Source organism: Pseudorca crassidens, chromosome 7 (assembly GCF_039906515.1).
Source record: "Pseudorca crassidens isolate mPseCra1 chromosome 7, mPseCra1.hap1, whole genome shotgun sequence".
NCBI classification, from domain to species: Eukaryota; Metazoa; Chordata; class Mammalia; order Artiodactyla; family Delphinidae; genus Pseudorca; species Pseudorca crassidens.
Window position 1 is genome coordinate 35,559,305 of NC_090302.1, and position 17,740 is coordinate 35,577,044.

General features: G+C 47.8%; 1 protein-coding gene across 1 annotated transcript in view; it reads right to left on the reverse strand.

Annotated features, from left to right (window-relative positions):
• The window catches only part of ZCCHC7 (zinc finger CCHC-type containing 7), a 305,804-nt gene that overhangs the window by 29,164 nt on the left and 258,900 nt on the right, over positions 1–17,740 (reverse strand). Inside the window, exons 8-9 of the transcript XR_010944958.1 lie at positions 14,018–14,190; positions 3,805–3,906 (exon numbers count right to left, since the gene is read on the reverse strand). The gene's annotated coding sequence lies outside the window, so the exon portion shown is untranslated. The remainder of the gene's footprint in view (positions 1–3,804; positions 3,907–14,017; positions 14,191–17,740) is intronic.

Here is a 17,740-nt window from a genome sequence, read left to right on the forward strand (position 1 = left end):
CCCGAATAGCCAAAGCAATCTTGAGAATGAAAAACGGAGCTGGAGGAATCAGGCTCCCTGACTTCAGACTATACTACAAAGCTACAGTAATCAAGATAGTATGGTACTGGCACAAAAACAGAAAGATAGATCAATGGAACAGGATAGAAAGCCCAGAGATAAACCCATGCACATATGGTCACCTTATCTTTGGTAAAGGAGGCAGGAATGTACAGTGGAGAAAGAACAGCCTCTTCAATAAGTGGTGCTGGGAAAACTGGACAGGTACATGTAAAAGTATGAGATTAGATCACTCCCTAACACCATACACAAAAATAAGCTCAAAATGGATTAAAGACCTAAATGTAAGGCCAGAAACTATCAAACTCTTAGAGGAAAACATAGGCAGAACACTCTATGACCTAAATCACAGCAAGATCCTTTTTGACCCACCTCCTAGAGAAATGGAAATAAAAACAAAAATAAACAAATGGGACCTAATGAAACTTCAAAGCTTTTGCACAGCAAAGGAAACCATAAACAAGACCAAAAGACAACCCTCAGAATGGGAGAAAATATTTGCAAATGAAGCAACTGACAAAGGATTAATCTCCAAAATTTACAAGCAGCTCATGCAGCTCAATAACAAAAAAACAAACGACCCAATCCAAAAATGGGCAGAAGACCTAAATAGACATTTCTCCAAAGAAGATATACAGACTGCCAACAAACACATGAAAGAATGCTCAACATCATTAATCCTTAGAGAAATGCAAATCAAAACTACAATGAGGGCTTCCCTGGTGGCGCAGTGGTTGAGAGTCCACCTGCCGATGCAGGGGACGTGGGTTCGTGCCCCGGTCCGGGAAGATCCCACATGCCGCGGAGCGGCTAGGCCCGTGAGCCATGGCCGCTAAGCCTGCGCGTCCGGAGCCTGTGCTCCGCAATGGGAGAGGCCACAACAGTGAGAGGCCCACGTAACGCAAAAAAAAAAAAAAACTACAATGAGATATCATCTCACACCAGTCAGAATGGCCATCATCAAAATATCTAGAAACAATAAATGCTGGAGAGGATGTGGAGAAAAGGGAACACTCTTGCACTGCTGGTGGGAATGTGAATTGGCACAGCCACTATGGAGAACAGTATGGAGGTTCCTTAAAAAACTACAAATAGAACTACCATATGACCCAGCAATCCCACTACTGGGCATATACCCTGAGAAAACCATAATTCAAAAAGAGTCATGTACCAAAATGTTCATTGAAGCTCTATTTACAATAGCCCGGAGATGGAAACAACCTAAGTGTCCATCATCAGATGAATGGATAAAGAAGATGTGGCACATATATACAATGGAATATTACTCAGCCATAAAAAGAAATGAAATTGAGCTATTTGTAATGAGGTGGATGGACCTAGAGTCTGTCATACAGAGTGACGTAAGTCAGAAAGAGAAAGACAAATACCGTATGCTAACACATATATATGGAATTTAAGAAAAAAAATGTCATGAAGAACCTAGGGGTAAGACAGGAATAAAGACACAGACCTACTAGAGAATGGACTTGAGGATATGGGGAGGGGGAAGGGTAAGCTGTGACAAAGTGAGAGAGTGGCATGGACATATATACACTACCAAACATTAAATAGATAGCTAGTGGGAAGCAGCCGCATAGCACAGGGAGATCAGCTCAGTGCTTTGTGACCAACTAGAGGGGTGGGATAGGGAGGATGGGAGGGAGGGAGACGCAAGAGGGAAGAGATATGGGAACATATGTATAACTGATTCACTTTGTTATAAAGCGGAAACTAACACACCATTGTAAAGCAATTATACTCCAATAAAGATGTAAAAAAATTTTTTAAACCCATAGAATTAAATAAAATATCTATAAAAGTAGAAGTAAAAAAATAAAATAAAATAAAAGTATATAAAAGAAAAAGAATTCTAGTCCAATGCAGGATTATGATGTCTCCAAAAAGCAATGAGACTTGCAGGTCCACGTGGCTCTATGAAGAGCTAAACAAGATGCACCAAATAGTGGCAAGTGAGAAAATGGACTCAAAATAACCTGCACACGCTGACCGTTGTGGGCAACATCGGGTATCAGAAGGTCTGACGAGGGATGGGTCTGGTTGGGTGTGCTGCCTGGAGAGCCAAGTGAACAGCATCATAGCTTCCTTAAACCTGCTATCATGGCTTGACTGGGCAGTGGTTGAGGTCAGCAGGGTGGGTGGACGAAAGAGACAATTCAGGAGGACCCAAGGCCCATGTGTCTTGGGGAGGCAGAGAGGCCTTTCAGACAGGTTTCCCACAAGGGCTGGTGTGGCAAAGGGCCTGCTGGGGAAGAAGTGAGCACTCCATTGCTGCAGGTGTGGGAGTGCATGCCCAACAAAAACACCTTGCGATGTTTCCCATTTCTGTGATCTTTTGGGATTCAGTCCTCCAGCTCCTGAAGCCCGTGGTTGGGAGCTATCTGCTCCTGAACACATGAGAAGGCTTGAACAAGCTCCTCCTGAATAAGCCTTCAGAATTCAGTTCCTGTTCCCTCTGCCTGGTAGGGGTGAACCTCCGCCTAGCAGCACAGGGAATACCCAGGAAGCAGGGCTTAGCTGCTTAGCTGTTTCCCCTATAGAAAACCTGGCTCTAGACCTTTGGCTGCTCTGGGTGACCAGGACAGAATCACAGAACATCTGAGCTGGAGCAGTCCGTACCTCTAACCTTGCTGCTCCCCATACAGAGGATCCTGAGGCCCAGAGCGGGGATGACTTGCCTGGGGACACACAGCTAGTCTGGAACTCAGGTCTCCTGCCTCTGTTCTGGGCCTTTCTCTGCACCAGTTGCTCTTCTAGCACCTGGCAGTCATCAGGAGGTGCTTCCTTCTTAGTTCAAAGCAGAAAAAAGCGGCTGCAGGGCAGGGGATCAGAGGGCAGACCAGGCCAATGGTCCCACGTGGCCCACAGGGTTAGAGGTGCCCCATGAGCAGCTCGGCTGGGGCATCCCTCTGCTGCATGGAGAACATGCTGATAGGCCTACCCCGTCACTGCCTCCTTGTTTCTTGTATGGGATAAACTGTTTGGCCTTTGGACAAGATTATTTTTGCACAAAACAGGATTGTTATCACTTAATTGAAAATAATTATCCAATGCAAATTGAGTTCAACTTGTCTAGCTGAAAATAAAAAGTGAATATTTTGGGCGGTTTCACTGCTGCAAAGGCAGGTATTTAGCCCTGGGAAATCTCAGGGCCTCTCTTGAATGGCCCCCATGGCCGGGAAGACTAATTCACCCCCTTGTCCAAATCAGGGCTTGTTCGAATGTGTCTGTAATGGAGGAGGTGTTCTGACAGAGACGGAGGCCCGTGGGTCGCTGAGTGTGGTAGGGATGCATGTAATCCCGCTCGGTGGTTCAGCCCCTGAGGGGCTTATCCTGAGAAACACAGGCCCCGGTCTCCTTCAGAAACAAAGAAAAAGAAAGGGTCAGGGGCAAGGAGAGGGAGCTGATGACGTAAGTTTAATGTGGGAGGTCACTTCCTGTCCTTTTCCCCTGTGTCCTCCAGCCCAGGCACTGCACCTTCAAACACCCAGAAACCTGAACCCAATATCCGAACCCTCTGAGACTCTCTGTCAGTCTCGCCCACATGCCCAGTTGACCAGCAGCTCCATCTGCTTGCTTACGTATTCCTTGGCTTTGTTCACTTCCTCCCATCCTCACTGTATCAGTTACTGCTGTTGCAGCAATGCTGCCTAACAAACAGCCACAAATTCTCAGCGGCCTACAGTAACAGGTAGTTCTTTCTCATGGTTCTGCAGCTCCACTGACCTAAGCTGGGCTGGTCCATGAGTCCACAAGTGGGAGGGGTGGCTCTGCTCCATGTGTCTCCCATCCTCCAGGATCAGCGGGCTAGCTGGGCACATCCTTCTCCTGGTGATGGAAGATGCACAACATGGCAGGTGGAAACATGGGAGGCCTCTTAAGGTCAAGTCTCAGAACTGGTATCCTGTCACTCCTGCCCTATTCCATTGACCAAAGTAAGTTATAAGACTAAGCCCAAAAAAGTCTAGGGCTAGGAGAGTACACTCCTGCCATGATGAGGCTGAGGCCAGAGTGTGGGTGAGGAAGGGTGAAGGCTACTAATCTAGTTCTGACCCTCCCACTAGAATCTCCCCTTCTGGTTTCACCCCCTCTAGTCTGTTCTCCACAGAGTAGTTGCTCCTTCTACAATGCAAACCTGACTATGTCACTTTTCAGCTTAGAATCCTGAAAAATCCTTCCCTCTTCTTTTCTGAGAATAATTGAAATTCAATTGAAAACTTTGTCTTTAACACTATCCTAAGTGTCCTATGAAATACGTCAACTGCACAACTGTCATGGTGGCCCTTCAGACTGAGCTGCCTGGGCTCTCTTCCCTTCCAGGGGCAGCCTGGCTGTTCACGCTTGCGTATGGCAGTGCAGAAACACGACGCAGCGGTACATGGGAGCAGCGGTACAGCAGCTGCAGGATGGGGCACCCTTTATGTGTGGTTGCACAGGAAGGCCACAGTACAGCGCCAGGCTCAGGGGAGGGACTGTTATTCTCTTCCAAAACCCAAGCACGAATCCCCCCAGAGGTAAATTTTCCCACAAAATCCACCTGTGCTCAGTGAAGCTGTACAGACAAGTACTACTCAGGATGAGACCTGCAGACCAGCACTGGTCTGAGAATTCTTGGTTAAATGTCCATGAAGGAATAAGGAGTTTGCACCAGAATGTACATCACTGTGTCACCAGGCTCACAGTGTAGTTCAGCTGACTTTTTCATAGCAAGACTTTCTCAATGAAGGAAGCAGTGATTGACTCTGGTGTAAGCTCCTTATCTCGTGTGGACTGGTAAATTAATAATTTGTGGCTCAGCCACTTTGAGATTGCTCAGCTCTCCTTTGCTTCTGGACACATGGACCTGAGGTGCCGAAGCAACTCTGAATGGCACCCCAGAGTAAAATTATATGACACTGGGCAAAAGCTAGTAGTTAAAAAATTAATACAGTGCTGTAATAAAAAAGGGAAGCTACTTCAATATAACAACAGATGGTTGCCTAAATAAATTACCTATGCTCCCTTAATGAAGTCAACTGCACTCATAATAGTTTGGGGACTTTATAACAGGATGACAAAGGCTGAGGATATAACAGTAAGTTTTTTTAAAAAGCATGACACAAAATGGTGTGAGCAGTCCGCTACGTAATGTGTAGATTAGGTAAATGTGCACACATTCACGTAGCCTGAAGGAACTGCGTGAAAATAGGCAGAGTGCCTATGTCAGCATGGTGTGACTATACCCATTTCTTCTTTCTTTTTGAAACTTCTGAAACATAGTTCTGTTACTTCATAATGAAAAAAAAAAAATTACACTTATTGATAAAATATTTCCAAGGCCCCTTCTGTTGGTATCTTCTATTTCATTGTCTCCTTGGTTCCCAATATTAAAACATTAAAAAACTGTTAATTCAGAAACATAAAACTCAGAATTTCTGATCACTCAGACTGGATTCTCATTTGTCCGTTCGTTCATTCATTCATCATTCATCATTCATTCAACAAACATTTCCTGAGGACTCACGAGCGCCCTTCAGCATTGTGATGCGACAGCATCATGTCCCTGCCTCTGGGACGGCTGGCCAGGGCTCACCCTTGCACTCTCCGTGATTCACTTAACAAACATTTGCCCACTTTGCCCTGTGCCCTGGCCTGGGCTGGCACTGGGGGACAGAGGCATGTCCAGCCAGGGGAGAAGACAGATCAAACCCAGGAAACGTCTCTTCTTCAGAAACGTCAGTTAAAAGCTTAAAAACCTAATACATGCTCATAATAAATTCAAACAATATGAAACCAAACCCACTTCCTAGATATAAGCAAGAGGAATAGTTTCGTATGTATCCTTCAGATTTCTTTCTATGAATATATAAAGACATATTTCTTATATATATAAAGAATGCACACATTTCCAAACATCTATATTCATGTCTACATAAACAGTAGTCTTATTTTCATTTGTTCAAAAAATGGATCTTAGAACGTGTTCAGTTCTGCAGCTTCAATGCTTATTGTTCTGAAACAAAGCATACAAATGTGCAAAGTGTTGGGCGACCACAGAGGATGAGTGACTGGTGCCAGGACGCGGTGGCCCTGGTGGTGGCCATGAATGTGAGATCTTCACAGCAATCCTGAGAGGTCTGCCCGCCCTGAAGCCTGAGCTCTCTGCTGCCCGCTTGCCCAGCCAGGCTTCACTGAGCTGGCCGCTGAACATGGTAGGATTTTGCTGTACGGAGAGGTGGGAGGAAGAAATGCCGGGGAAAGAACGGCAGTGGTGAAGGCCTAGAGGTGGATGACGAGGGTGACCCCTTCGTGGTGTAGACCCTCATCAAACAACTGCGAGCAGATGCACAGACCCAGGTCCTCATCTACATCCAGGCTCATCTTTTTCTCTGTCTTCCTTCCAAAGCCCTCCAACCCAGTGGTCCCAAACTTGTCCCTCCAGCATCAGAAACCAGGGGGTGGCCTTGTTGGGAAAAGAGGGCTGGTTTGCATTGCTGGTTATTGGGGTCTCAGCTCATTACAAGAGCAAATGTACTTAAACATTAGGAAAGAGCTGCATTTACAAAGCCCATGTTGTTTACACAGTGAGGAGAAATTAATTCATGACAAGGTAGAAAGTGGGGTTTGGGGGGCTCCACTGTCCTCTGACTGCTAAACGTTGGCTGGTGGGCAAGCCTGGCATGTGCTCACTTCCACTTTGACAGCTGGTCTTACAAAATGGGGACCCTTTCATCGTGAGAATTCCCCTAATGCTAATCTGGATAATTAAAAAAAAAACAAAACCAAGCAAAATACCCAACAGAAATTCAGAAGGAACTGCTGCTGATCTATACAAATACGCCAGGCACATTTCTACATTATATTGGGGTCACACTCCTGAAATGACTGGCTCAGGGTCTCTCTAGGTGACAGGGGGCAGGGTCTCTTCTGTGGTCCTCCTGGTCAGGGCTGCTCCGAAGTGAGCAGGCCAAGCCTGGGACACCTGCCAGGTCCCTTACGTGTTTGGTTCACATCGCTTAACCCACCCACCTTCCCCTTCCTTGTCAACTCTCTACCCTTTTCTGGGCCTCAGTGTTGTCCTCTGTAAATCGGGGTAAGGGGGACATAAAAGGTCATACAAAATAAAATAGAATGAGGAGGGGAATCTCTAAGAATCCTTTCCAATCTGATCTTATAAAAACAAACAAGGAGAAAACAGATCAGCCAAGAACACCAGAGCCAGCCTGGGTTCAAGGCCACAACCCAAGACCTTGTCCTGAGATCTTCTTGCCCCATCCCCCGGTGTCTATCTTCTTTGGTTCCCGAACTTTAAGTTCCCTATCAGTTCCTTCCTCCCCTCCTCACACACACAGACCCACAGAGCCTAGCCCTCCATCTGTGCCTGGCCCACCCATCTGTATCCCCAAAGTACAGTGACTTGGGACCTCGGCCACATCACCTGGACCCCTGACTCCACCTCTGCATCCCCCCGTTCTCCCCTGCACCCCACAGCTAGCACTGCCGCCTGACCCGCCTCCCCCCACCCCGCTCTGAGATCACTGACAACACAGATCACTCGACCTGCCATGCTAGGATCCTTCCTGGAATCAGCACAACAGATAGCTCCATCTGCAGACCTGTCCTGTCCCTCGTCCCTTCCCAGCACCCTCCATGCCCCAGCCCCACCTTCCCACCTGAAATCATCCCCCACTGGCCTCCGAGCCTGTGAACGAGAATTTCTGAGACACTCTAACTCCACCATTCGTTCTTTGAGCCTTTGAGCCTTAGTAGAGGAGCCACCTCTCAGGGGAAACCTTCCCTGATTCCATGCACACTTCCAACCCAAGTCAAACTGACCCTTCTGCCCCAGCCTCTTGCAGATCCACAGACTCTGTATCAGTCACCTGTGTACCTATCATATTAACTTCCAGCCTTTTTCCACTGCACCTCAAAATACTTTTAAAAACTGACGTATAACTTACATAAAGTGCAGTTACATCTCAACACATTTTTTCATATGCATACACCTGTGTATGGGTTTGGGATAGAGATGGGTAGGTAGAGGTACAAGCTGGAAAGCTAGAAGACTCTCTGTGGGTCTGTGTGTGTTGGGGAGGGGGTGCTACCTGTAGGTAACTTAGATGCTGGAGGCCAAAGAAAGGAGACACGTGGCCAGCAGCCTGGGATGGAGTCAAGAGATCTCGGGATTAGATTCTTGATCAGGATCAAGGTCAATGAATTTTCACATAGGTGAGAGATCATGCTGAATGTGCAACTTTAAAAATCTTAATAACTTAATGGCTTCTTCTTGCTCAGTTGAATTGATTGCTATCATTTACTTCTTCATTCTCCCACTGTCAAACATTGCCAATAACTACAACTATAAAGAATACTCTGTGGACATCTTAGCTGATAATTCTTTAAGGCCATTCCTGGTTAATCTATAGGGTAGGGTCCTAGAAGTGGAGATATTGGGCCAGAGGAATAGCCCTTGTAAGGCTCTTTACACATATGGCCAAAGAGCTACATGGAATGTATTAGTCTGTTTGGGCTGCCATAACAAAATGCCACAGACTGGGTGGCTTAAAACAGCAGAAATTAATTTCCTCACAGTTCTGGAGGATGGAAGTCCAAGATCAAGGTGCTGGCAGGGTTGGATTCCTCTGAGGCCTCTTTCCTTGGCTTGTAGACGGTGGTCCTCTTGCTGCCTCTTCACAGGGTCATCCCTCTGTGCATGTGCCCCCTGGTGTTTTGTCTGTCCTAATTTCCTTTTTTTATAAGGACACCAGTCATATTGGATTAAGGCCCATCCTAATGGTCTCATTTTAACCTAATTACTTCTATAAAGGCTGTATCTACAGACACAGTCACATTCTGAGGTACTAGGGGTTAGGGCTTCAACATTTGGGGCGGGGGCACAGTTCATCCCATAACAGAATTCTTCCTCAGAGGTTGGAAATATCCTCTGGTGTCCCGTGGCTTGGTTGTGGCCCTCTCGTTTCCTTCCAAAGTGAAGATGTATTTTAGTGTGAAGCCCTCTCCATGTCTCTCAGCCTTACCCGTTTCCCTTTCTTCAAGTCTCTCATCCCATCACTGTCCACAGCTGTCAATCAATCTAAAGCAGAGATTCTCAACCTCTGATGCACACTGGAATCTGAGAGCTTAAAAAACTATCCCGGTGTCTGGGTTCCAACCCAGCAGATTCGGATGTTGTCGGTCTGGGGGTACAGCCTGGATGTGTGGAACTTTAAAGCTCTTCAGGTGGCTCAGTGTTTTGCCAAGGTGAGAACTTCCAGTCTCTGGTCTCTCTTCTTTGCTTTTGCAAAGTATGAGACAGGGCACAGGGGCTGTTTAATTACCATCTTTCAAAGTTAATTAAAGCTCCACATTCTGAAGTCTGTTTTTAACTCCCCTAAACAAGTTCATTTTAAAGCGTGGTGGTAATTTGGCTCTTTTGTTAAAATTAAGTCCTTAAAGTAAACATTAAAAGACAAAATGGAAAACCACTGGGCATAGAAAATCCACCCTGGATTTAATAGAGTCTCTTAAGTCGTGGACTGGAGTGAGACTCTTGCCGCTCAATGCAGGTGGGGGAGCTTGCTATACATCGTGGTCCTTGAGGCTTATGTTCTATGTAAGCTTTTAAAGGAAGAGGATAACAGCTAATTTTCATGAGAGCCCTGCTTCTGTGGTGGGGTGATTAGAAAACTGTTAAGTCTGGGCTCCTCTAAGTTTCACACCCCAACTCTCAATGTTTGAAACAAAGTTTTAAAAGATTCTACCCAGGGGCGAATCTCACAGACACAGTGAACTAAAGAAGCCAGAGACAAAAGAGTCCATATTGGATGATTCCATTTAGACGAAGTTGAAGTACAGGTGAAACTAATCGACAGTGACAGGAATCAGACCTTGATTGCCTCTGATGTGTGTGTTTGTTGGAGAAGAGTCAGACCCTGAACACTCTTCCGAAGCCTTGGTGATGGACAGATGGGCACACAGCTCAGCCGGTTTGGGGGAAGACGTCTGTGATACTGGCTCCCCTTCAAACCATGGCTTTCGCAAGTGGTGCAGGGTCCGTCATTGGCAGGACGGAGTCACAGCCCCAGCCCCAGGCCCGGGTGCAGTATGGCCTCCGCTTGCTTGCTCTGCTCCTCCAAGCTGCTCCTCTACCCTCAGCTCTACACAGGATGCCAGCTGTGCTCTTTCTGTCCTGCACCTTTGTACACGCTGTCCCTCCTGCCTGAGATGACCCTCCCAATCTTGTTCCCCTGGGATTTGGTCATCCTTCATATCACAGCAGGAAAGTCATTCTTCTGCCTCCAGGCATGGCATTAATCACACCTTTTACTTGTCACTATTTGTTTTTGCCATTAGACTGGTGCCCTTTTAGGGACAGTACTGTCCCTATTTTCAATGCTGGGCATGATGACGGGCACCGAGTAGAGGCTTTAAACGGTGTTTGTCATTGAACTGTGTTAGTTTAGAATGGGAAGCGGAGAGCTGTAGACAAAATGTCTTTTGTTAAAGCTATCTATCTACTCATAACAATATTTGAAACCAGATGGAGAAACGTGATTCAACCGACTCTGGGTGGGTGGGGATCTGCGGGCACAGGCATGGCCCGTCCCTAGCTCCAGAGTGGGCAGCAGAATGGCTCTGCAAAACAGAGGGACAAAAATTTGACACTGGGGTGGGACAGTGCTGGAGGAATGGAGGGAAGAGATGGCGAGAAGGCAGAGAGAATGGGTAGAAGGAACTGCAAGGACAGCGGGAACAATGCGTTGTGTCACGTGACACCTCCCTGCAGCCCTGAAATCTTCACTGAAGTTCCCCAAGCTCACAAAATGTTTAACGGGAGTGTATTTGTGAGTGTGTGAATGTATGTGTGTGACACAAGTGTGTGCATGCGTGTGTGAATATGTATATATGTGTGAGAGCATGTGTGTGTGTCAGCGTGCATGTCTAGGTATGTAGGAGTGTGGCTGCATGTCTAGGTATGTACATGTGTGGGTGTATGTATACGTGAGCATGTGTGAATGTGTGCATATGAGTGGGAATACGTGTGTAAGTGTGTGCCTGTGGGTGCGTGTGAACATGTGGGACTGTGTATGTGGGCAAGTATGTGCATGTGTGCATGTGTTTGTGGGCTGAGAAAGGTTGTGGGTTTCCTGCCTGGATTGCTTCAGGAGTGATGCTGAGGCACCATGAGGCAGTCAGCTTTGCATCTCTCAGCAATCATGGTAAGCACAGAGCATGGCACTGGAGCCGAATCTGTGAGGGGCCAATAGCCCCCAGCTGAGATCTGAGTCACACATTTAATGAGTCACTAGTTTCATCAAGAAAGCCAGTCTTGGTTGCTGGGCAGTGCCTGCCTGGAACTCTATGCTGAAGAGTGAAGCCTTCTGAGACTCCAAGGGAAAGGAGATCATGATTGATTAGCAATGTCTGCCCTGGCTCTGACGGGCACGGTGGCAGCCTGCATCCTGGCCTCTAATGGGCGCCAAGCGAAGTGCCTGGCTTTTGGGATACAAAGACGAACCTGACATAGTACCTGCCCTCGAGGGGCTCCCAGTCTTCTGTGGGAGACTGAGAAAGTAAATAGACAATTGAAAGTACAATAGATGTAGGCTAGGTGAGGAGATTGAGAGGCACAGCTGAGACATTGATGGTGCCTGGAGCAGAAGGGGAGGTTTCCTCATGGAATATCTGACCAGGCTGACAGGGTTGAAGAAGCAAAGGAAGGAGGGCATTAACAGCAGAAGACACAGGATGAGCAAATTCTTGCAGGAATGAAAATGTGGGGGTATCTGGGGGCAGAACAAAGGGGTGTGGCAGGAGATGGGGAGGGCAGGGAGTCCAGAGCTGACCTGGGCGGGGGGCTGAGTGCTGTTGCCTAGGAGGTAGTCCCTAACAGAGTTGCCTAAGCCAGATACAAAGGAGGCCCGCTCTCAGCCCAGAGGACAGCTCCACATGGGGCCTGGGCATCCCAACACATCCCTCCCTGACCGAGGGAAGCCTTCTCTGTTCCCATTTTCCTGGCTGCAGACCATGGGAACCAAGCCCCATGGATCCTGGTGTTGTATATGCTGTGAGCTGCTGCAGGCGTGGGACAAAAAGCCACAGATAATTTGCATCGGATGGAGAGCACATTTTCAGTTTCCCTGTCTCACAAATTGCAAATTTCACTTTCACAGCCCTTCTTTCCCCCATCACAACCACCCTGGTTTCTCCACAGCTCCTCAGAAGTCTGTTGTCACAGAGACACCCCAGGTTTCCTCTGTGGTGTTTCTGCCTCACCAGCCTCCAGGGCTCCAAAGAGCTCAACACCTGGTCTTTGACGTCCCCTTCTCCAAACCTCCTCCAAACGCTGGCCCCATGGCCCATTCTGGCTCATGGAGAGAGTCCCACACTGGGAGGCAGCTGCCTGGACTCCAGTCCTGGCTCTGCCCCTAACTCAGTGCAGGATATGAAGCTCTTTATGGGCCTCAGTTTCCCCATATGTACCATACAGGTTTCTAGATTTGATAATTTCTGAAGGTCCTCCAGCTTGTAGAATGGTGGCTTTCTGATTTGACAGTTTCTTTGTCATGGAAACCCCGAGATGATCTTTTATAGCAAGTGCTGGGACTTGTGTTGGCCCCTGATGGTCCAGGAACTTGAGGCCTTTGAGGTATCTACCCCGTGTTCCCTGGATCTACTGCTGCTTCGCCCTTCCTTTCTAATTTTTTCCCTGTCCTCTGGGTCTAGTTCCTGTATCTTCATGTTCATTTGTTCCCTGACTCCTGGTAATGACTGTGTGGGGCAGTGTGACTTAGGAGGTGCTCAGTTCGCTGTACTAAAAGAGCTCCTGGCTGGCGGGGAGGTAGGTCTCTTCTCCCTCCTGCCCTCTGGCTCCATGCCACAGCCCAGCTCATGGCTACACCCAGAGCTTCTTGCAAACAGCTGCCTGGAGGGAACAACATTGTTGAGATTCAATATTTAAACACGAAACACATTTTTTCACTCACTCCTAACATGTTGATGTTTTCAGAGATGCTTTCTGTTTTCTGTTGTCAAAGTGTGGCAGAGGGAGACAGAAGGGGCTGAGGGAGAGGGCCCCAAAGCCTAGGCCTGGCTCTTTCTCTGACTTGAGGAATGACCATGGGCAAGCCTTTTCCCTGTGCTGGCCTCGGTTTCCCCATCTGTAAAGTGGGGGTGAAGTCGGGTGGGCCAGAGTAAACTAGACAATCTTTCAGGCCTTTGCAGCTCTGACATCCACCAGAACTTCAAGAATCCTGCCGTGGCCGAGATCTCCCCATCCCTTGCGAGATGGTGCTGCATGCATAGCCTGGCTTGCTGATGGTAAGGGAAGGCCCATGAGAAGACAAGAACCCCCTGGAGCATAGACAGGCAGGCTTCAGAGGCCAGGTCTGTGGTGGGTTGGCAGGGGAATCCAGAGTGACCCAGGAGGGCAATGTTAATTGAGGCAATGAAACCAGAAAACTCCCCTGAGCAGCTAAGCGCAAGAGGGTTGCCATGCAAATCACCAGGAAGAAATGATTAACTGGGTGTAGGCACAGAAGAGAAGTGGTTGGTGACCCATGACTTGTCCAGGACGATGGTGGATCCCCTGGGCCCCCCGAGGCTCCATGCGGGTAGGCGTGGAGGACGAGGTGGGGTGTGAAAGGAGGCTGAGGCAGAGGCGGGTTTGACAAGCTCTCCTCCCAGAAAGATTACCCAGGCGAAGCTGGCTGGGGAGAGGAGGCTGGTGGAGGAAGGGTGAGAAAGGCATGCAGATGGTTTCCATTTCGGGGAGGTTCCAACCTCTGATGCCTCACTTCGGGGTAGGGGAGGGGTGTGGAGAGGAGGAAGAAGCAGGGACTTTTCTGAGCAACATTTATAGTATCTAGGGTTATCAGAATTCATAGACCCTCTGCAGGGGCTCCCTCCTGGTGCCTGGTCCCACTCTCAGGGGATGTTTGAATCTCCTCTGGTTGCTTACCTCCAGGGACCTCGAGCCCACTGCATCCCAGGTGGTCTGTCCCACTGTTGGAAACTCCAGTCAGGAAGGGCTTCTTGGCACCAAGTCCAAGTCTGCATCTCTGGCTGCATCAGCGTTGGGCACAATATACCCCATAGAGGTTTGGCTTGGTTCTGGTCTGTGGAGACTTTAACCTAGGAAGCAGGAATAAATAATGTAAAATGATTACCAAGGTACAGAAGTTATCTGGCAGGCCTGGTACCATGTTCTAGGGATTAGGGTTTTGCCAAGTTTCTGCCTCAGTTTCCCTCTTTGAGATAAAGACCACTGTGCTGGTTAATTCTGTATACCTACTTGGCCAGCTGTTTGGTCAAATACTAGTCTACATGTTGCAGGGGAGGTGGTCTGTAGATGTAATTAACATCTACAACAAATTAACTGCCAGTAAAGGACATTCCCCTCCACAGTGTGGGGAGGCCTCATGCTATTAGCTGATAGACCTTCAGGGTAAAAACTGAGGTTTCCTGAAGAAGGAGGGATTCTGCTTCAAAACTGTAAGACAGAAGTCCTGCCTGAGTTTCCAGCCTGCTGGCTGCCCTGCACATTCTGGACTTGCCATCCCCAACAGCTGTGTGGGCTTAAATACATCTTTTTCTTTCTGTATACATGTCCTACTGGTTTTGTTTCTCTGGAGAACCCTGACTGATGCCACCAAGCACCACCCTCTGTGCAAAGGCAGATAAAGAACACTTAAGTCCTTAGAAGAGCAATGTCCAAAAGGACTAATATATATTTTTTAATTTAAAAAATTTTTATTATAAATTTATTTATTTTTGGCTGCGTTGGGTCTTCGTTGCTGCACGCGGGCTTTCTCTGGTGGCTGCGAGCAGGGGCTACTCTTCATTGCGATACACGGGCTTCTCACCGTGGTGGCTTCTCTTGTTGCAGAGCACGAGCTCTAGGCTGATGGGCTTCAGTAGTTATGGAACGCGGGCTCAGTAGTTGTGACTCGAGGGCTCAAGAGTGCAGGCTCAGGAGTTGTGGTGTACGGGCTTAGCTGCTCCGTGGCATGTGGGATCTTCCTGGACCAGGGCTCGAACCCGTGTCCCCTGCATTGGCAGGCAGATTCTTAACCACTGTGCCACCAGGGTAGTCCCAGGACTAATATCATTAAAAGTGCTAATTTGTGTGGTGCTGTGTTAATCTAAACCCGTCTCTGAGGGTGCCATCCATTTCCCTACTCAAAATCCGTGATGGGGCTTCCCTGGTGGTGCAGTGGTTGAGAGTTCACCTGCCGATGCAGGGAACACGGGTTTGTGTCCCGGTCCGGGAGGATCCCACATGCCGCGGAGCGGCTGGGCCCGTAAGCCATGGCTGCTGAGCCTGCGTGTCCAGAGCTTGTGCTCCGCAACTGGAGAGGCCACAAGAGTGAGAGGCCCGCGTACCGCAAAAAAAAAAACCAAAAAAAACCCAAAAAAAAACCAAAAAAAAAAATCCGTGATGGTTCCCTATTGCTACCACTGCCATGGTGTTAGCTACTGTTTATGAAGCATTTCTATTTATCAGACACTAGGCAAGTAATATATATAATTCATATGTATTAGATACTTTAATTCTTGCAGGAGAGAGGGTATTACCTCCATGTTTATGGATGAGGAAAATGAAACACAGAGGACCACACTCCTTGGCCTGAAATTTGGAGCCTTCAGTGATCTTGCTCCAATTTATCTCCCTCTACTCCCTTTCATGTTATCCATGGTCAAGGCTAATGAACTAGGCCCTCTTACTTAAGTGTGCTCTAGATTTTCTTACATCCCGGATGTTGCCTATCCCCGGATTTCTTCTGAAACGTATTTCCTCTTATCCTACACGTCAAAGTCTTCCCTCTGCTCCAAGGGCCAATTCCACCTCCTCTGTTAAGTTTTCCTGGGTCCCCACCATCACCACTGACCCTGCAAGTGACCCCTTCCTGCACAGTCTCACATCTGGGCTTCTTTTTTTTTTTTTTTTTGTTTTGGGCTTCTTTTTAACTTGAGTTACTGCCGTCCATTTCAGGGTTTCTCTCTCCTGCAGTTAAAATGGAAGCTCTCTGAGGGCAGGAAACATGTCTGATGGATTACAACTGATGACAGTATTGAAACTCATGGGGTTTCTTTCTAAAACAGGGAACTTTGATTAGAAAAAAATATTAATCCTCCTGGACTAAACTTCTTTAAGGAAGTATCTGTGTGGTTGTTTTCTGAAAGATCAGGGTGATTTCTGTTCCAGCATTACATTAGTAGACTTGAATTTTCTTTGCTCTTATCTTCCGTTTGAACGACAGACCTCACAATGATAATCTAGCAAGGTTTGTCTTGTTTTGTCTGCCTGAGGCTTGACACAGCAACACCAGCAACCTCTGTACCTCTCCAAAACCCTACAATGGGAGTCCCACACTCACCCTCTCCAGCCTTAAGCCACCTTCCCAAAGGAACTGCTGTGGACCTTTCCGTTTGGAAGGGCAACCTCCCAGTCCAGTGCACTAAGGTTTTAGTCATCCCTATTTTGGTAATATCACACACAGAATGGTGCTGGGGACCAGTGAGTTACATTCATTTACTGACGCCTGGGTCAGGCCCCATTCTGGACCCTATTAGAAAGGAGAAAGATGACATGGCCTTTATCTCTTTATTCTATCAACATATGTTGGAGCCCCTACTCTACACCAGGAACACTGCAGCACTCAGCTCACTCGTACAGTCTGTCTTCTCCATGGGCTACAAGCCCCATGAGTGCGTGCAGCATACTTGTCTGGCTCATCACTGCACCTTGACTTCAGTGCAGTGCCTGGCACATAACAGCTATCCTATAAATATCTGCTGTAGAACTGAATGGGGTTTGAATCTGTCTCACCCACTAGAGAAAACGAGAGCTCCTCAAGAGTAGGGGAGCCCTTGTCAGCACAGGACCTGGCTCAGGTGAGATACTCAAGGAGTGTTTATTGAGTTGGCTGGATGGCCCAGTGTGGAGGTCCAGAGTGGGCCACACCTGACCAGGGCATGGGTTGGGGTGTGAACTCTGGGTTCTTTATGGGTTCCCATCTGTCTTGCTATGGGAACTGTGGCTCTTACTTTCTTCTGTGACCTCTGCTCCTTACTTGTGGCTTTGGGGACTGAACAATTAATTGTGTAAAAGCTAAAAATAGAGATCTGACTCCATGAGGCTGCCATACAACAGCCAGTTCTAAGCACTTAACACTAGTTGTATGCTCAAAAAGGTGCTGTGAGGGGACATGACCCACGCTGAAACTGGGTTTCCTACTGAAACAGTATCAAATGGAGGGATTATGTTCATTATCAAGGGATTGATACTCAACTTTTCCTAAAAAGGTCCACAAGTGTGATGCTTAACCAGCTGTCATGGCACTTATATAAAGTTCCTAGGCTGTGCACCAGCCACGCCTGTGATTGGTTGGTGAGGCATGAATGAGGGATTGGCTTGTGGGGTCACGAGGAATCAGCGGAAGACTCTCCTCAGAGAGAGGTTGGGCCTGACATGAGCAGCTGGAAAGATGGACGGAGAAGGAGACTGTATAGAGTAAGAAGGCTCTCAGAGGCTGGGTCATGGGAAGACAGCCAGGTGGTGCTTACTGTAAGGGCCATGAGTTGCTAATGAGAATTCAATGACGGAGCTGGGCAGGCTGGGGACTTGTTGAGCTGCTGGTAGATTGAGGGCTGCCCACAGAGAGGCAGTGCTGCACACTGG